Raw genomic sequence first — 16,614 nt, forward strand, 5'->3', positions numbered from 1 at the left:
GATCCTCCCATCGTGGTGTTGCTCGTTCGGTTATTGAATGTCCATCGTAATAAAATTCTCCAATAAGATTTATCACCTCGTCCACCAGAAATCCTATAAGAGATTCTTAGGTTGCCAAAAGCCTCTCCTTCTCCAAGAGTTCTTCTCTAATATGCATCATTTGTAATTTTGAAATTTGTAAATGTTACACCAACAATTAAATATAAGGAGCTAGAAAAGGATTAATTCTTAATATGTTTATTTTACGTACAGTTATATCATTTGATATCACCTTGTACCCCACGAAATGGTACATGTGCTCACAGCCGTAGTATCCACATAAATTATTTCATTTTTCTTGTCTCAAGCACTTTAGTGGAAAAAAGTTATGAAATATTCATGTTATAGAATGTACAAAATATGCAAACTTCATATATACTGGTAACGTTGTACTGAATGTAAATTTTTCTTTGAAATCACCACGGTGATGCTTACGGAATCATTTCCATATGCTGCGAATTAAAATAATGAATCATACAGTGTTAGGTGAAAATTAAGGAATCAAACTTTTGCATAGAGATAAAGGTCAAGAATTATTACAAGTTAAGCATATCTTGAATGTCTTGGTACTCGTCCTTTGGTTTCCTCAACGAATCAAACACAATAACGTTACTTTGATCAATCATAATTATAAGGAGAATTCAATGGAAACTGCGTACATAAATGTTCATATTAGAACTAACTAACATTAATTAGGCAAGGAAAAGGAAAACAAAAATAGACGGTACCCATACTTTTTTAAAGTTGTAAGGTAGTAGTATGTATTGCTTGTAATTCTGTTGCTCTAAGAATTTGTATATTCGGTGCAATGTATCCTTTGGGTGATCCTGAATATGATGTTGGTTAACAAGCATTGGGTCCATGAAGCCAACGATGAAGTACGATTCTCGGTGGCACCTCTGAATTTGCATCCTACATAAAATGAAAGACATCTAATAAATACATACTTACAAAACCCAGATGCGTCCTGCCGGAATTGCTTATATCCTTCATCCTTTACGGAGATCTTACTGATGATCCGCCTTATTTCCTTATCCTTTACTTGTGCTGATCGGATTTGGTCTTCCAGAATTGATCAAGGGTGATGTGGCTGAGGGTTCCATGGGGAATAATCTCCAAACTGAGTTTTCCCATCTCGTGACACAGAGTCTTGGTGAAAGCTGTTACTAACAAGCAGTTGCAAACGGTCTTGCGACTAAGAGCATCGGCTACCACATTGGCTTTGCCGGGATGATAGTGCACTTCCAAATCATAGTCCTTTATCAACTCCAACCATCTTCTCTGGCGCATATTGAGGTCGGCCTGAGTAAAGATGTACTTGAGGCTCTTGTGGTCGGTGTAGATGTTGCAGTGAGTGCCCATCAGATAGTGTCTCCATATTTTTAAGGCATGAATCACTGCTGCCAACTCAAGATCATGGGTCAGGTAGCTCAGCTCATGAGGTCGTAACGCCCGTGAGGCATAGGCAATGACTCGGCTGTCTTGCATAAGAACACACCCAAGTCCAGTGCCAGAGGCGTCACAGTATGCGTCATACGGCCTAGAGGGGTCGGGTTGGGCCAAAACCGGGGCTGTGGTCAGCAAGTGCTTCAGGGTGTTGAAGGCCTCCTCACACTTGTCGCTCCACACGAATCAGACCTCTTTCTTCAGCAGCTCTATCATCGGCTTAGCTATCTTGGAGAAGTCGGGTATGAAACGCCGATAGTAGCCTGCCAGTCCAAGGAAACTTCTGATCTGGTGCACTGAGGCAGGAGGCTTCCATTCCATGACTTCCTGTACCTTACTGGGGTCAACGGCGATACCCTCCTTGGAGATAGTGTGTCCCAAAAACTTGACACTATCTAACCAAAACTCACACTTGGAGAACTTGGCATAGAGTTGGTGATCTCTTAGCCGTTGGAGAACTACATGGAGATGATTGGCATGCTCTTCTTTGCTCTTCGAGTACACTAGGATATCATCAATGAACACCACTACAAACTTGTCCAGCTCGGGCATGAACACCGAGTTCATGAGGTACATGAAATGGGCGGGTGCATTGGTGAGTCCAAAGGACATGACCAGGTACTCGTATAGTCCATATCTGGTAGAGAAGGCTGTCTTGGGTATGTCGTAGGGTCGGATCTTGATTTGGTGATAACCAGAACGAAGATCGATCTTGGAGAACACTTTTGCTCCGGCTAACTAATCAAACAAGACATCAATGCGTGGCAGTGGTTACTTGTTCTTGACGGTCACAGCATTGAGGGGTCGGTAGTCCACACACATGCGTAGACTGCCATCCTTCTTCTTCACAAACAGGGCAGGGCAACCCCAAGATGATGTGCTAGGTCGTATGAAGCCTTTTTCCAACAGATCATGCAACTGGGTCTTCAACTCGGCTAACTCAGCGGGTAGCATCCGATAGGGTCTCTTAGATATCAGTGCGGTGCCAGGGATCAACTCTATGGAAAACTCCACCTCTCTATCAGGTGGCATACCAGGTAAGTCTTCCGGAAACACGTCAGGGTACTCACAGATAACAGGGAGGGCTTCCAGACGGGCTCCCGATAGAGGGTATGCACAACGAAGTGCAGATTCAGGATGTGTCAAGGATAGGGTAGAACTGCCATGGAAGGGTGAGCTGATGTAGAGAGATCGGGCTGCTGTATCTAGAACCACATGATGTCGGGCCATCCAATCCATACCAAGGATGACATCTATGCCTTCTAGGTCAAGGATGATAAGGTTTTCCTTGAAAAGGGTGGGGCTTAGCTGGAGAGGTACAAGAGTAACAATCTGGTTCGATGTTATCTTCCCTCCAGGAGTGGCGATCACGTAAGGTTCCTTAGTGTGACCGACATCTAGCTCACATCTGTCCCTAGCCTTACTCCCGATAAAGCTATGAGAGGCTCCCGAATCAAACAACATAACAACAACTTGTTTTAAAACAAAGAAAGTACCCGTCATTACTGGCGCACCTTCGGGGAGTTTGGTCAAGCTGGTGTAGTTGAGTCGGCCTTGTCGGACTTGCACCTTGGGCCTTCTTCCTCTGGCTGCCATGGGGTTCTGACCTTGATGCTGATGCTTGTTCCTGGGGCAGTCCTTTGCAAAATGCCCTTCATTGCCGTAGGTAAAACAACGGCTATTAGCTGCAGGGCGGGGTGGTGTTGGTAGGGTCGGCCGGGGCACCTGTGGTTGGAAGCCTGGAAAACGGGGCGCTGCTGCTGGCGGGGGTCGGGCAATCCACCTTCCTGACTGCTGGGGTCGGCCGGGGGCTTGTGGAGGAACCATCCGGAACCTTCGGGTGGGTTGACTCGGAAATGCCACGGAGGCTTTCCTCTTCTGGTCGGCTTTGAGAGCTTGCAAACAATCCTCTTGAGAGATGGCCAGATTGACCAACTCATTGTAGGTGTCCACCTTGATGGGGTTCAACCTTTCCCTGAGCTCCAAGCTCAGTCCTCGGTGGAATTGGTCCCGCTTCTTTTCATCCGTGTCCGCATGGTAGCCGGCATAACGGCACAGGTCGTTGAAAGCTTGAGCGTAGTGCAGCACATCTCGGGTTCCCTGGGTAAGGGCCAGGAACTCGTTGAGCTTGCGCTCCAAGAGACCTTCTGGAATGTGATGCGCCTTGAATGTTGTCTTGAACTCATTCCAGCTGACCACATGGCCAGCCGGCAGCATGGCATGGTAGTGATCCCACCAAAGCTGTGCGGAGCCACGCAGCTGTTGAGCTGCAAACCGAGCCTTGCTGTTGTCGGGGCATGGGGCGGTGAGAAGCTCAAACTTGGATTCGATTGTACGAACCCAGGCGTCAGCGTCGAGCGGTTCTTGTGTCTTTTGGAACAAAGGGGGCTGTGTCCCCAAAAAGTCCTCATACCGAGCGATATGCGGTTGCTGCTGAGCCCTTCCACCGTGGGGCTGTTGCTGTTGCCCTTGTACAAGATGCCGTAGCAGCTCCGTTTGAGTTGCTAGGATTGCCTCCAGTGGCGAGGAGGGCGGGGGCGGGGGAAGATCCTGTCGCTGCTCACTACTGCCGGGCACAGAACCAGACCTAGTGCGATGCGCCATCTGAAAGAGTTAGCGTTCCATTAAATTCATAACCTTAGAAGTACTCCATCAAATGGAACGTATAAGTTAAATCCTCCGATGCAACTCTTGTCGATAATGCAACACACGTCCTCATAGGGGAAATACACTTTTCTCATCCTCATGTTAGATAACGGTTATCTTAACTTTGTACTCATCTTCGGGCGAATCATGTCCTACCCAGACTCCTAAAATCCAACTCAAGCCAAGGGGTCGGGCTAGGCGATCCCCCCGAGAAAAAGGGTCGGCAACGATCCACACTTAAAAGGGTCGGGCGAGGCGGAAACTGCCTCGAAGGGTCGGCGCACCCGATCTCACGAACCGGGGTCGGCCACTGAACAGACCCCCAGAAAACAACGTGTGGTCGCGGCGCCACTCATTTAGCTTAGCATTCCAATACTTCGCAAGGGTTAAAGGCCAGGCACCAGAATTGACTTTATATACAGCGGTGTTCCAACACAGGGGGTACTCGACTCAAGGCTAACCTATTACAATCTTTCCAAAATTTAGGCTGCCGAGGAGTACAACAAAAGAATGATTCCCCGAGAACTCTTAATCTACAAATGGACACTATGAGTAGGAGAAGGGGCGCCATCTTCTTCGATATCCATGCTGGACGCTCCTTCGTCTTCCTCAGGGTCCTCTTGAGCTTCGAGCTGTATGTTGAGGGCATGCATATCATCGAGCTCAGCTTGATGCTCCTCCAAATGGGCATTGGCAACTGCCAGCTCCATTTCTATCTCCATCTTCTCCTCCGATAGCTCTATTATGCCGTCCACCAGGTCGACGACTTCTCCTTCAAGCTCGGAGATCCGGTCTTGCATGTCGTGGATCTGGATACCCCGTTGAATAAGCTGGTAGGTTTGGCCTACCATATCTCTTCTAGCTGCCTGGAGGTACCCGTGAGCATCCGCTGCTATCCGGGCGAAGAGGGTCATAGCTCTCCCTTGAAGCTCGATCAGCCGATAAAGGGCTGCCATGCACCTGACATTGGTGGAGATGGTGACCATGGCGTACGTGGTGGCTAACACCTCAATGTTTCCGACGCGGTCGAGCCATGCCGGGTCCAGCCGGTTCCTGGCAGGGAATAGGCCGATCGGGTCGAGCGTGATCTCCAAGGGATGCAGCTGGCAGAACTGGGTGAGAAGCTGGAGGGCGGCAGACTCCCAAGTGTCCTCAGGAGCAAGGCCATAGGCTATTATGCCGAAAGAGGGCCAGTCGGGCCGCACAGGGGGAGGAGGTACCACCGCCTGCACTTGGCACGTCTGGATACCCTGCTCCAGATATAGCCGTCCAGCGTACAAGGGTGGGGACTGGTACTCAAACCACTTCAACGTGTCCCACAGAATCGCGGGGAAACCCTCGAAATGCAGACATGTCGACTGGAAAGTACCGTCCGCTCCAAATAGAACATGCCCGGGAACAGCCATCTGGAACCAAGAAACCGAAACCACGTGAGATAGACTCCAAGGGTCAGGTCAGGGGTCGGACAGAGAAGCATTCGGTTGTAACCGAGAGCAACTGAAAGAAACTAGAAATCCTTATTTCTGAAAAGAACTCCTCCGAACAAGGTTGCTTTTGAGAAGGGAACCTTACAGATTTCTGGTTATGGCGCATGCACGGCCTACCTTACCCTCAACCAAAACAACTGCCCAAAACTTGAGTTTATGCGGTCAGTGCCGGTGACAAGGCAACAATTACGTTTCTCCCTATAATAGCTAGTCGGTTCTAACAACGTCTCTCAAACGAACGCGGTTAGATTACCTGCAGAAAACACCAACACACGAACCTTTCGTGCCAGCACCCACGAAAGCGTTCCCAAACATTACCGCTCACTATAGGAACGGCACCCATGCGTTTAAGGCTGCATGGACAGCACTCAACCGTGGAAATAGGTTCCCTTTGAATGGAACCATATAACCCTTCGCATACTCGTGATGCAGAATCAGCACACGTATGACAAACGTGGCGAACCAACCGTGCTGATAGGTTCGTTGGAATCGAACCGTACCAACCTTTGTATGGAGTACATACGGAACCTACGCACGTGTAATAGACGTGGGCGAAAACAACCACGATGATAGGGTCCTTTGAATGGAACTCCCTATCAACCTTCGCATGCTCGTGATGCGGAACTCAGCACACGTATGATAGACGTGGCGAAGTGCTGGAAGGGTTAGCAAGATAACCAAGTAATTATTAGTCACCTAAAACAACCCCAAAATCCCCTAGGGCCTCTCACACTTAAACCATCCTTAACGATCGTACGAGATTTTTCAAAAAGTTTCTTGCAACGTTTATCTTTTCAAAGAAGTGTTAGGGCTTGTTGTGTTCTCTGTACTGCTAAACCTGCTCTGGTATCAGCTGTGGCAGATCCACTTCAGATCTACTGGGTTAAACATGATTTAGCCGCCTGATATGCGACGCTCATGCCTAAGCCGAGTAAACACGAAGTGCCATCGGATTTTTCCTCCGATTTAACCACTTGAACAGGACCGGTTTAGCAGACTCACACGAAGGTGAGCGGTTCCAGAGAGTACAACGAGTCCACCAAGTTAACAAAATTAACCACTGGATTTAGTTACGAAAAGGACGTCAGAGTTTTACAAGATTTTGGAAAACAACAGAAGGTAAAACACTAGCGGAAGCATTCGTCGGGGTCGGATGTCCTGGTGAGGCCGGCCGGGACATCACTGATCCCTCTCCTCGCCGTCCAAGGAGGGATCCCACTCGACCGTCCAGCCTGGCGGGAGCTGGGGCGGCCAAGCGCCAGCAAGAGAGGGGGCGGGAGCAGCAGCTTCACCTGAAAAACAGGAGCCACAACAAGGCTGAGCTACTAAGCTCAACAAGACTTAACCAATAGGAGTAAAACCACTCCACACTTCTAAACATGCAGGACTTTCTTGGCTGAGGGGTTTAGTTGCCAAAAGCTCTAAGTGAAAACCCTATTTTTCAAGTTTTAGCTCCGGTTCTAGGTTAATCTACCAGTCTAGGTTTTGCAACCTATTCTAAGCAATCATAGAACCAAACAAGATGTGTAGATATATCAGCAAACATGTCATCATCAGATTCCTCATTTACTCAGGGTGACATAGCGATCAAGCAATCTCAAACTGTGAGAGGCAGACGAATCGATTCGAGTTCTTTAACCATGCATGGTGAACCTAGCCTCACGACATCCACATACCCGGAGGTCGCTTCCTGTGTCGGCCATCCCCATCAATCCCCTAACCCGTGTCGGGCCCATTTCCTTTGGTGCAAGGTTCCACAGACCCGGCCTCTGCCGTTCTGGGACCACGCATGCCACCACGTGCGACATCGAGCAGGGGAAACTCCGTTCCAAGAACAATGGGGCGACCGCTCACGTCTAGGTTCAATCCGGTACTAGGCTTCCTCATCCCATACTAAGTATGAGGCTAGTACTTTCAAACACTTGATCATGAACACCACCACTGTCGGGCCTTAGCAACTTTTCATAGACAGACGGGGCAACCATCCGACCACCAAAGAGTTACCAAAACCCTGCCCCGTCCATCGTCCTTATAGTTGTAACAGAAAGGTAGACATGCAACTCCTACAACTCGCGAGTGACAGGGAATCACTCGACTTTTACCATCTCCTAGTTAAGCAATGCAACTACTCGGTCTAACAGCTAGTGCTCAGATCATGGGGATAACTAAGCCATGTGTCTAGGGTTTCAAATAACTCCTATACGTAAATGCACAAACATGTTACAGAAGGCATGCGCAAGTTTGGTAAAACACACAGGGTTTTCATGCAACCGGGGCTTGCCTTCGAGCAAGGAGGAAGAGAACTACTCGACTTCTGGGACGGCTTCGGCTTCGGAGGGCAAGAGCTCGGCTACACCGCCTTCTTCTGGCACCGGGTGCAGCTCGTAGAAGCCGTCGGCGAGGCGCAGCTCTACACGAATGCAATGCAAGAGTTAGCATAGACGGTTATTTCAATAGCAACACTTGCTCGCCTGAGCCCAGAAACTCGCGACAAAGAGCAGGAGGGTGGGGAGGTTCGAGAGAGCTGGTGAAGATCAAAAGGCAAGGGTCGGAAAGGAACTTATGATCTGATCCCTGAACTAGAGGATGTGGTATACTAGGGATCCTTAGACGCAAGCGCAGAAGGGTTCCTAAGTTTTACACATACACCCTCGGGTTGAAGAAAAGATCACAGCCGAGCCCTCGGGCGAGGCGGATAAGGGTCGGCGGAATAGATAGGGTCGGGCGAGACGGAACCGGGGTCGGGTGGATAAGAGGGGTCGGGCGAAGCGGACTGGGGTCGGCAGCTTACCTTCTTCCTGAAAGGAAGGCTTGGGGTCGGGAAGAGGCAGACTTGGGCGGAGGGACTAAGGCTTTGAGCAACGGCTAAGACCGGCAATGCTCCGGTGGCGGCGGCGGTGCTTCTTGCAGATCACAAGAGAGCTTTTGCGCAGCACGGAGGAGCAAGCGGCTGGGTGGCTTGGGAAAACTGAGGGGAGCTGAGGGGAGAGTTCCTCAAGAACTTGGCGTGTGGCGCTAGGAACTTGAGCAGGGAGCAAGAGAATGGCTGAAGGCAACAATGGCGGAGGGAACTCCGGCGGCTTGTACATTCCTTTTATAGCTGCTGGAACGGCAAAGGGAAGCGGCGCGGGAGAGAGAGAAGGGGAGCGGCGCGAAGGCCGGGGAGAAGCAATGGATTGCTCTGCCGGGGCGGCGATTGAGCGATGAGGGCGGTGGTGCAGGACTCGGGGATGACCCAGCGGTCATTGGGTCCTGTCGTCAGGGCGGCGCAGGAGCGGGTATATGCCGGTGGTTGAGATTTGGCGGAGGCGGGCGTCGTCGTGCGGAAGATTTGATAGAAGCGACTGGTTAAACGGCGCTAGAATCGAGGGCGCACAGGTGAGAAGACAGGCAGGCTGCTGCTGCGTGGGCGAGCGCGAAGCAACACTCTGTCGGGGCGGCTTCTGATGGGGCGGGAAAAGGAGCTGTCGCTGCCGTGGTCGGGGTTGGCGATGGAGGAATCGTCGTGTAGCGGAGACCAGGCGGCGCGACTGAGATCGAAGTGATGGAAAAGACGGGCGACATCGGGCTCTGCGACTGGGATCTGGCGATGTGATGATGGGCGCGGGAGGCGAGGCGCTGTAGAAAGGTGGCAGAGGGGCTTCCACCGCCATTGGGGAAGGGGGCGCAAGAATCCATTCGGTCGCGAGCCAGAGACAAAACTGAGCGGCGGGCGTCGGAGAAGACGAGCCACGTGGCAGGGAGACTCTGAAGCGGGCATGCAACTCGAGTGCGCCTGTCGCGGAAGATCTGGGGGAAAAAGATCTCGCGGGTCCACTGGGCAGATATAACAGGCGGTTGAGGAAGACTTAGAAGGATCCGACGGTGAGCTGAGTTCGCTGGGGTCGGGATTGGAACGAAGCGGGGAGGGGTCGGGTCTCCGGGGTCGGGACCGGGCGGAAAGCTAAGCACTCAGGCGCGGCAAAACAAGGCAGATGATCAGGGCTAGGATTAAGGTTAGCCCGGAAGATTAGGGGTCGGTCGTCACTACTAGTTTCTCACCTTCACCCAAAAAAACAATCGGTTTAACAAGAAGAGCGAACATGAGCCTTTCCTTGGCCAAACCATGTACCACTGATGGAATTCATACATCTTAGTTGAGAGCTTCCATGCCAGTTTAGGCCTGACTAAAGGTTTGCCTAACTCAAAGGGCCATTTAGGTATAGTCTTTTCTGGAGGTGGCGGTTTGGCTTGTCCTAGAACTTCAGCAAGTGAGAGACCCACGTCTTCCATAAACTTAATGGCCTTGATTTGTTGTTCTAAAGGCAAAGCTGCAAAAGCTTGTTGATCTTGATCCTTGATCTGGGGGACAGCACGATTGGATGACGACTCTCCTTGTTTTTTTCTCTTGTAAATTTTAACTAACGAACAATCGTAGTTCGATAGTAATGTCTTCTTGACTTATTTTTTCATGCCTATAAAAACTTTCATTTGGCTGGATCTACTAGCTTAGGCTCCGTCTCCTTCACTTTTCTTTTTGCAGTGATTTTTTCAAACCACTTCCTTACATGTGCTTGCAACGCCTCCTCCAATTCCTCAGGAGTCATATCGCCTGCTAGCTTCTTAATAGGTTCAGACTTCTTTTTTTTCTTCCTCGGTTCTTTTGCCTTTGGCTGCTTTGGCTTGAAAGGCAGTGGTTGCGACTTCTTGAGAGGTGCTGCAGGTGCTTCCTTGCTCACATCAAACTTTAGTCCCAGCACTGCAAACGGTGATCGGGGAGGGGTGTTTTGGTCGTCATCGCTTGCACCTCCATAATTCTATGGTGCTAGGGACAGTGATCGAGTAGGATGCAAAGGTCCCAGTGGTGACGACGGTCGTGGAGGTGGATGTGCTAGAGATGACGGTCTTGAGTTCTGAGGAGATGGTGGCTACGGGGGATCTCTGGGAAGAAATAATGCCTCCTGATCGGGGATGATGATGTAATGTTTGTGCTATAGAATGATACCGTGAAGTGCATGTCATAGTGTCCTTTCCGTGTCACCTCCCGAGAGGTCGAGCTCTAGGCCTTCATATTGACTATCACAAATCTTCTCCAGCCCAACTATGGAGTAGCCAGGTGGAATCTCCATGCCATGGCTTGTTTGTCCTAGCAGGATTGGTAAAGCACTTCCGTATGCCACCTGTACATATAGGATAAATAAATAAGTTATTAAATTTCTAAGGCATGGATCAATTGAGATAATTGTATATATCGTATATATGTATACCTTAATTGTGAGGTTACCAAATGGTCTGTACAGCTCACATGGTCTGTACCGTTGGTTGTCCTACACAACCACTGGTAAGCTTGGCATGTTCTCATTGGGGACCCTTGTGGAAACACAGTTGCTTCGGCATTGAGAAGGGATGACGATGATGTTGGGATCCAGCATTGCTCCAGATTGGGCCATCTCAGTAACTGCTAGGTCCACTCACCGACTAATTTCTTCATTCTTACATCTTGCTCATGCACTTTTGCTTTTAACATGCGCCGCCACCTCTCCTCTTGTTGTTCCTTTCTTCTCTTCCAGCTTCTGTATGTGTCGATGTCCCTACGGAAAGCATACTTCCACAATATCACACCGAAGCCTCAGCAACGTCCTAGGTGTTCAGGATTCCTGAGCGCCAAAGTGAGCTCGTCGTTCTCTCTATAAGGATTGAACTTTCCCGCCTTAGAATCTTCAATGTTTTTGATAAGCCTGAGGGCCTTCTCACGTAATTCTTCATTGAAAACAAGTGTCCCATCCTTAGGGCTAAGGGTGCCTTCGTGAGCGTAATACTAATTTTTCAATCGATCGGGCCAGTCAATAGTCGCTGGTACAATACCTTGATCGAGTAGGTCTTGTTCCATCTTTATCCATCTGGGAATTGCACTCCTGTAACCACCTTACCCTAGACGATGATAGTATTCCTTATGACGGGTATTGCCTATGTTGATCTTAACCTTGTTCGCACTATCTTCACTCCTCTTGTATTCCGAAATGAGTTCCAGTTATCTCTTAACTTTCACCAGTCATTAAAATCTGGAGTTCGGCCCTTGTTGATATAGTTGGTATCCAGATTCTTTTGGAAGATCCGAAATTGGGTTGCCATCTTCTTGAACATCCAGCCTTTCACTAATTTTTCATCGACGCCGTCAGGAAGTGTGAAGTGTTTCTTAATATCTAGGCACAACATATCTTTATGTGTCTATGGGAGCACGTATGGATCATCTTTTTTACTGAACTTCCATTCTCGAATGCTAATGGGCACATTGTCCCTTACAATAGCCCCGCATTGACTCACGAACTTTCTTGCGACTTTTTCGGGAGCAATTGGCTGGCCCTCTTCTGTACTTCGATGATATGAAGCCTTCCCTCCCTTATCTTTGTACGACCTCGCAGCTTCTTTTACGTCAACGATCCAGAGGGTTAAAAGTTGAAGATTCATTAATTAGTACACAGTAATAAGCAATATGAAGTTATAGATGGGGTAAAATAATGAAAATGATATATACCTTGCCGGAACCTTCCAGCACGAAAATGTCTTGTTTCACATTGTCATCAACACTATGCTCGTGCTCATCATTGCCATCACTAGACATGTTGAGTAACATCTCCACCTGGCTACCCTAATCCTCGGTGTAGATTTTTGGAACGTTTGAACCACTATCGCTAGCAATAATCTGCTCCATTATATACCTTTCATCCTCTTCATCTCCCATCTTAACTAATGATGACATTAGTTATACACACATGTAATCATAGATACATTAAATTAAAGGTTGTACAATAAATGTATATGCATGAAATCATACTAATTTGTACGAATTTCCTAAGCATTTATAGTGATTTCTACTAATTCCTAAGCAATTATAAATTTTTTTTGAAGCATTTATACTAATTTTTACTAATTTCCTAAGCAATTATAATTCGAAGCATTTATACTAATTTGTACTAATTTCCTAAGCATTTTATAGTGATTTCTACTAATTTCCTAAGCATTATAATGATTTCAACTAATTTCCTAAGCATTTATACTATTTTGTACTAATTTCCACTAATTGTCTATGGCATTTGCACTAAATTTAATTCTAGTATATTGAGCATTTTTCTAAGCACTTATACTTAATTTATACTTTTTTTCTAGTTTATACAATTTTCTAAGTATTTAAACTAATTTATACATTTTTCTAAATATTTGAACTAATTTATACTAATTTTCTATGAATTTATTCTAATTTATACAATTCTCCTAAGTTATCTAATTTTCTATTCTAATTTTATATGAAATAAAAAATGCGGCTTGCGTTAGCAAGCCGCGGTTGGAGGCGGTGCACCTATACCTCGTTGCACGGGGTGCCGGGGATGAGCACACGGGGGATGAAAATTCACCCTTTAGTCCCGGGTGGTATTTCCAACCGGGGCTAAAGAGTCCCTCACCTTTGCCTTCCCGGCGCAAACCAATACTTCCACCCTTTTATTTCAACAACCAGTTTACTCAAAATGCTACGAATTTTATAAATATGTAATAAATGTACCAGAGTAGATGAGATGTTGAATAATTTTTTTAGGTTACTGTTTTCAAGATGCAATCAAAAACAGTACTAAACTATAATTCTTAACATGTTTTAAGTTGTTTTAATACTTTTGCTTAATCAAGAAAAAATTAAAAAAACTAATGTTTTAAACATGCAAAAATATATCCAATTAGCTAATGTGTTTAAGTTAATATATTAACCGTATAATATTTTTAACCTTTTTTATTGTTGTTTATATTGATCGAATAATCATGTGATGAGCCAAAAACTCTCATAAAGGACGATCATATATAGTCCATTACATGAATGAGTTTTACACATCACAAAAATATAATAGAAAGGTTCTTATGACCATAGAGCATTACAATGTAATGTTAAAAAACTTCTTCTTAATGAAAGTTCCTTGATCATAATCATGGCGTAAGTACAGAGCTTCTTCTTTGGCTAGCATTATGCGTGGGTCAACTTCGACAGCGAATGGAGGCATGCCATCTGTTGACGCCAGATTTCGACACGTATGGAATCGGTGTCGAGAAAGGAGAAGGCTAGCTGATGCGGCAGATTGGAAGGTCACGATTGGGAATCGGCCGATTGGTGCTACAGTTAGGGATCGGCCAATGGGCGCTACAGTGTTTTGATAGACGGAGTTGGTGGAGATCGGCCAATTGGGAGGCTGGAGCGATTGAGCCAATACGGGCTTAAAATGAAAGAAGATGGAGGAAGATTGGCCCATGGGAATACAATAACCAACTCCGATACGAGTTGTACTTGTAAATATTCGTTTTCGTTTAAAATTAGAGATAGATCCTAGTCGGTTAAGAAATTGGTTGTAACAGGCTATAAATAGCCATCTTTAGGGATTTGTAAAACAACACATCAATCAATACAACAATCTACCATTTCCTCGTACTTTACTTTCAAGTCGGCGACTTCGCCAAATACTTTTCTTCTTTCACGAGTTCGTATGGGTTGGCAGGGCTGCATCGACACGATCTTTGGCCGATTCTGTAAGTTCCGTTTATCGAGTAATATCTAAGCTTTAACTTCGGGCGCATCGCTGTCGTTTCGTTTAGATTTATTCACCAGTTATCGATATTTACTAGAATTATAGGTTTTATCTGTTGTTCTAGTTTTATCACCAGTTATCCAGCTTGAGATTTGAACTGTCGGCTTTGTTACATAGAAAACCTGATGCACATCATTGGCAAGGACGAATGGTTTATCTTTGTATCCAGTCTTGCTCAGGTGCACTATTGTCATTCCATACTGATCTTTTGTTACGCTACCTCCAGCCAGCTCACCTATTAGCAACAAAAAAGATGGAAGTTCAACGGTCCGTAGTTGACTTCCCAGATCTCCTATATGAAACCATAATACAAGTCCTTGCTCCTGTTGCTGTCTATGGCATCTATACGGATACCACTATTTTGGTTGACGCTTTTTTGGTCTTGAGCTCTTGTGTAAAATGTATAACCATTTATCTCGAGACCTTGGAATTTCACGATTGTGCTAGAAGGTCCCCTAGCTAACCAAGCGATTTGTTCATGAATCCTAGAGTTACCCATAAGGTGTTGACGCAACCAAGAGGGAAAAGTATCCATATGATGACGTATAATCCAGGCATCAGATTTCGTTGGGTATTGGGAAAATAAAATCAGCTTGTGTTTCTCGATATATGAAGCCACCAAGGATGATTGTTGCAGAACCGTGAAGTGTGCTTTATGAAACAAATCACTATCAGTGTTCAAACTTGATTTCCTTCTAAGGGTGCCCTTTCCCCGTAGCCTCCCCTCGTGGCGTGATACTGGAACCCCAATTGAAATGCATCCCTTTCTTTCTTAATGGGTGGTTAGCAGGAAGAAATCGACGATGGCCCATATGCATGACCTTCCTACAACGTTTCAAATACATGTTGTCTGTGTCATCTAAACAGTGGGTGCAGACCCGATATCCCTTGTTTGTCTGTCCTGAAAGGTTACTCAACGCATGCCAATCATTCATAGTTATGAACAACAATACTTGTAGGTCAAAACTCTCTTGTTTATCCTCATCCCACACACGTACATTTTATTTCTTCCAGAGCAGTAAAAGTTCATCAACCAACGGTCTCAGGTACATGTCAATGTCTTTGCTGGGTTATTTTGGGACATGGATAAGCACCGGCATCATAATGAACTTCCGCTTCATGCACAGCCAAGGAGGAAGGTTGAACATACATAGGGTCATAGACCAAGTACTATGGCCACTACTTAACTCACCGAATGGATTGAATCCATCAATATTTAAACCAAACCTTATGTTCCTTTCATCCCTTTCAAAGTTCGGGAATGCTCTATCAATTGATCTCCACTGGGCCCCATCAGCGGGGTGTCTCAACATGTCATCTTGCTTACGTTCTTCTTTGTGCCATCGCATCAATTTAGCATTCGCCTTGTTTCTAAACAAATGCTCCAAACGTGGTAGTATAGGGAAATACCACATCACCTTCGCGGGACCTCTTTTCTTGGAGGCTACCCTTCAACATCATCAGGATCATCTCGCCTGATCTTATACCGCAGTGCTTCGCACACATGACAAGCATCCAATTTCTCGTATTCATCACCACGATAGAGGATACAGTCATTAAGGCATGCGTGTATGTTTTGAACCTCCAATCCCAGAGGACAAACAACCTGTTTAGCTTTATATGTTGTGGACAATAATTTATTATTCTCAGGAAGCATGTTTTTACAATTTTCAATATCTCCTAAAATGCCTTATCAGACACACCATTTTTTGCCTTCCGTTGCAGCATTTCCAATGTGGTACCTAGCTTTTTATGCTCCTGCTTGCAATCTGGGTACAATATTTTTTATGATCATCTATCATACACTGTAACTTTTCTGATTCCTTCTCAGTTTCGCAGTCTTTCTGTGCATCCCGTAGCACCTGACCAAGGTCATCAGTAGGGTTGTCTTCTACAAACTCTTCTTCATCAGCCTCACCCATTGTAGTATCTGCAAAGGTGTGGCCTGCAGCCCAGTCCGGAATGTTGTTATCATTCTCTTCTTCTTCATTGCCTTCCATTATAACTCTTCTTTCACCATGCTTGGTCCAAACCAAATAGTTAGGCATGGAACCGTAACTAAACAAGTGGCTATGAAGAGTCCGCCAGGAAGAGTAGTCATTCTTATTACTACAGTGGAAGTATGGATAACATATGAATCCCTTTTCTAGCTGGTTGGCTTTGGCCACTTCGAGAAAATAATGCAAACCATCAACGAACTCTTTGGTTCGTCTGTCTGCGTTGTACATCCATTGCCGGTCCATCTGCATCGTATTACCGAGAAAATGGACATAGGGCTTCGTATTAGATAAAGAACTTGACCAATTTAGGTAGGGAAAATAGAGTAAATATGTTTATAATATTTAGTCCTTGCAATAAACATGAAAAAAATAGAATTACTGATAATTTACACC

This window comes from Setaria viridis, chromosome 8 (assembly GCF_005286985.2).
Source record: "Setaria viridis chromosome 8, Setaria_viridis_v4.0, whole genome shotgun sequence".
Classification (NCBI taxonomy): Eukaryota; Viridiplantae; Streptophyta; class Magnoliopsida; order Poales; family Poaceae; genus Setaria; species Setaria viridis.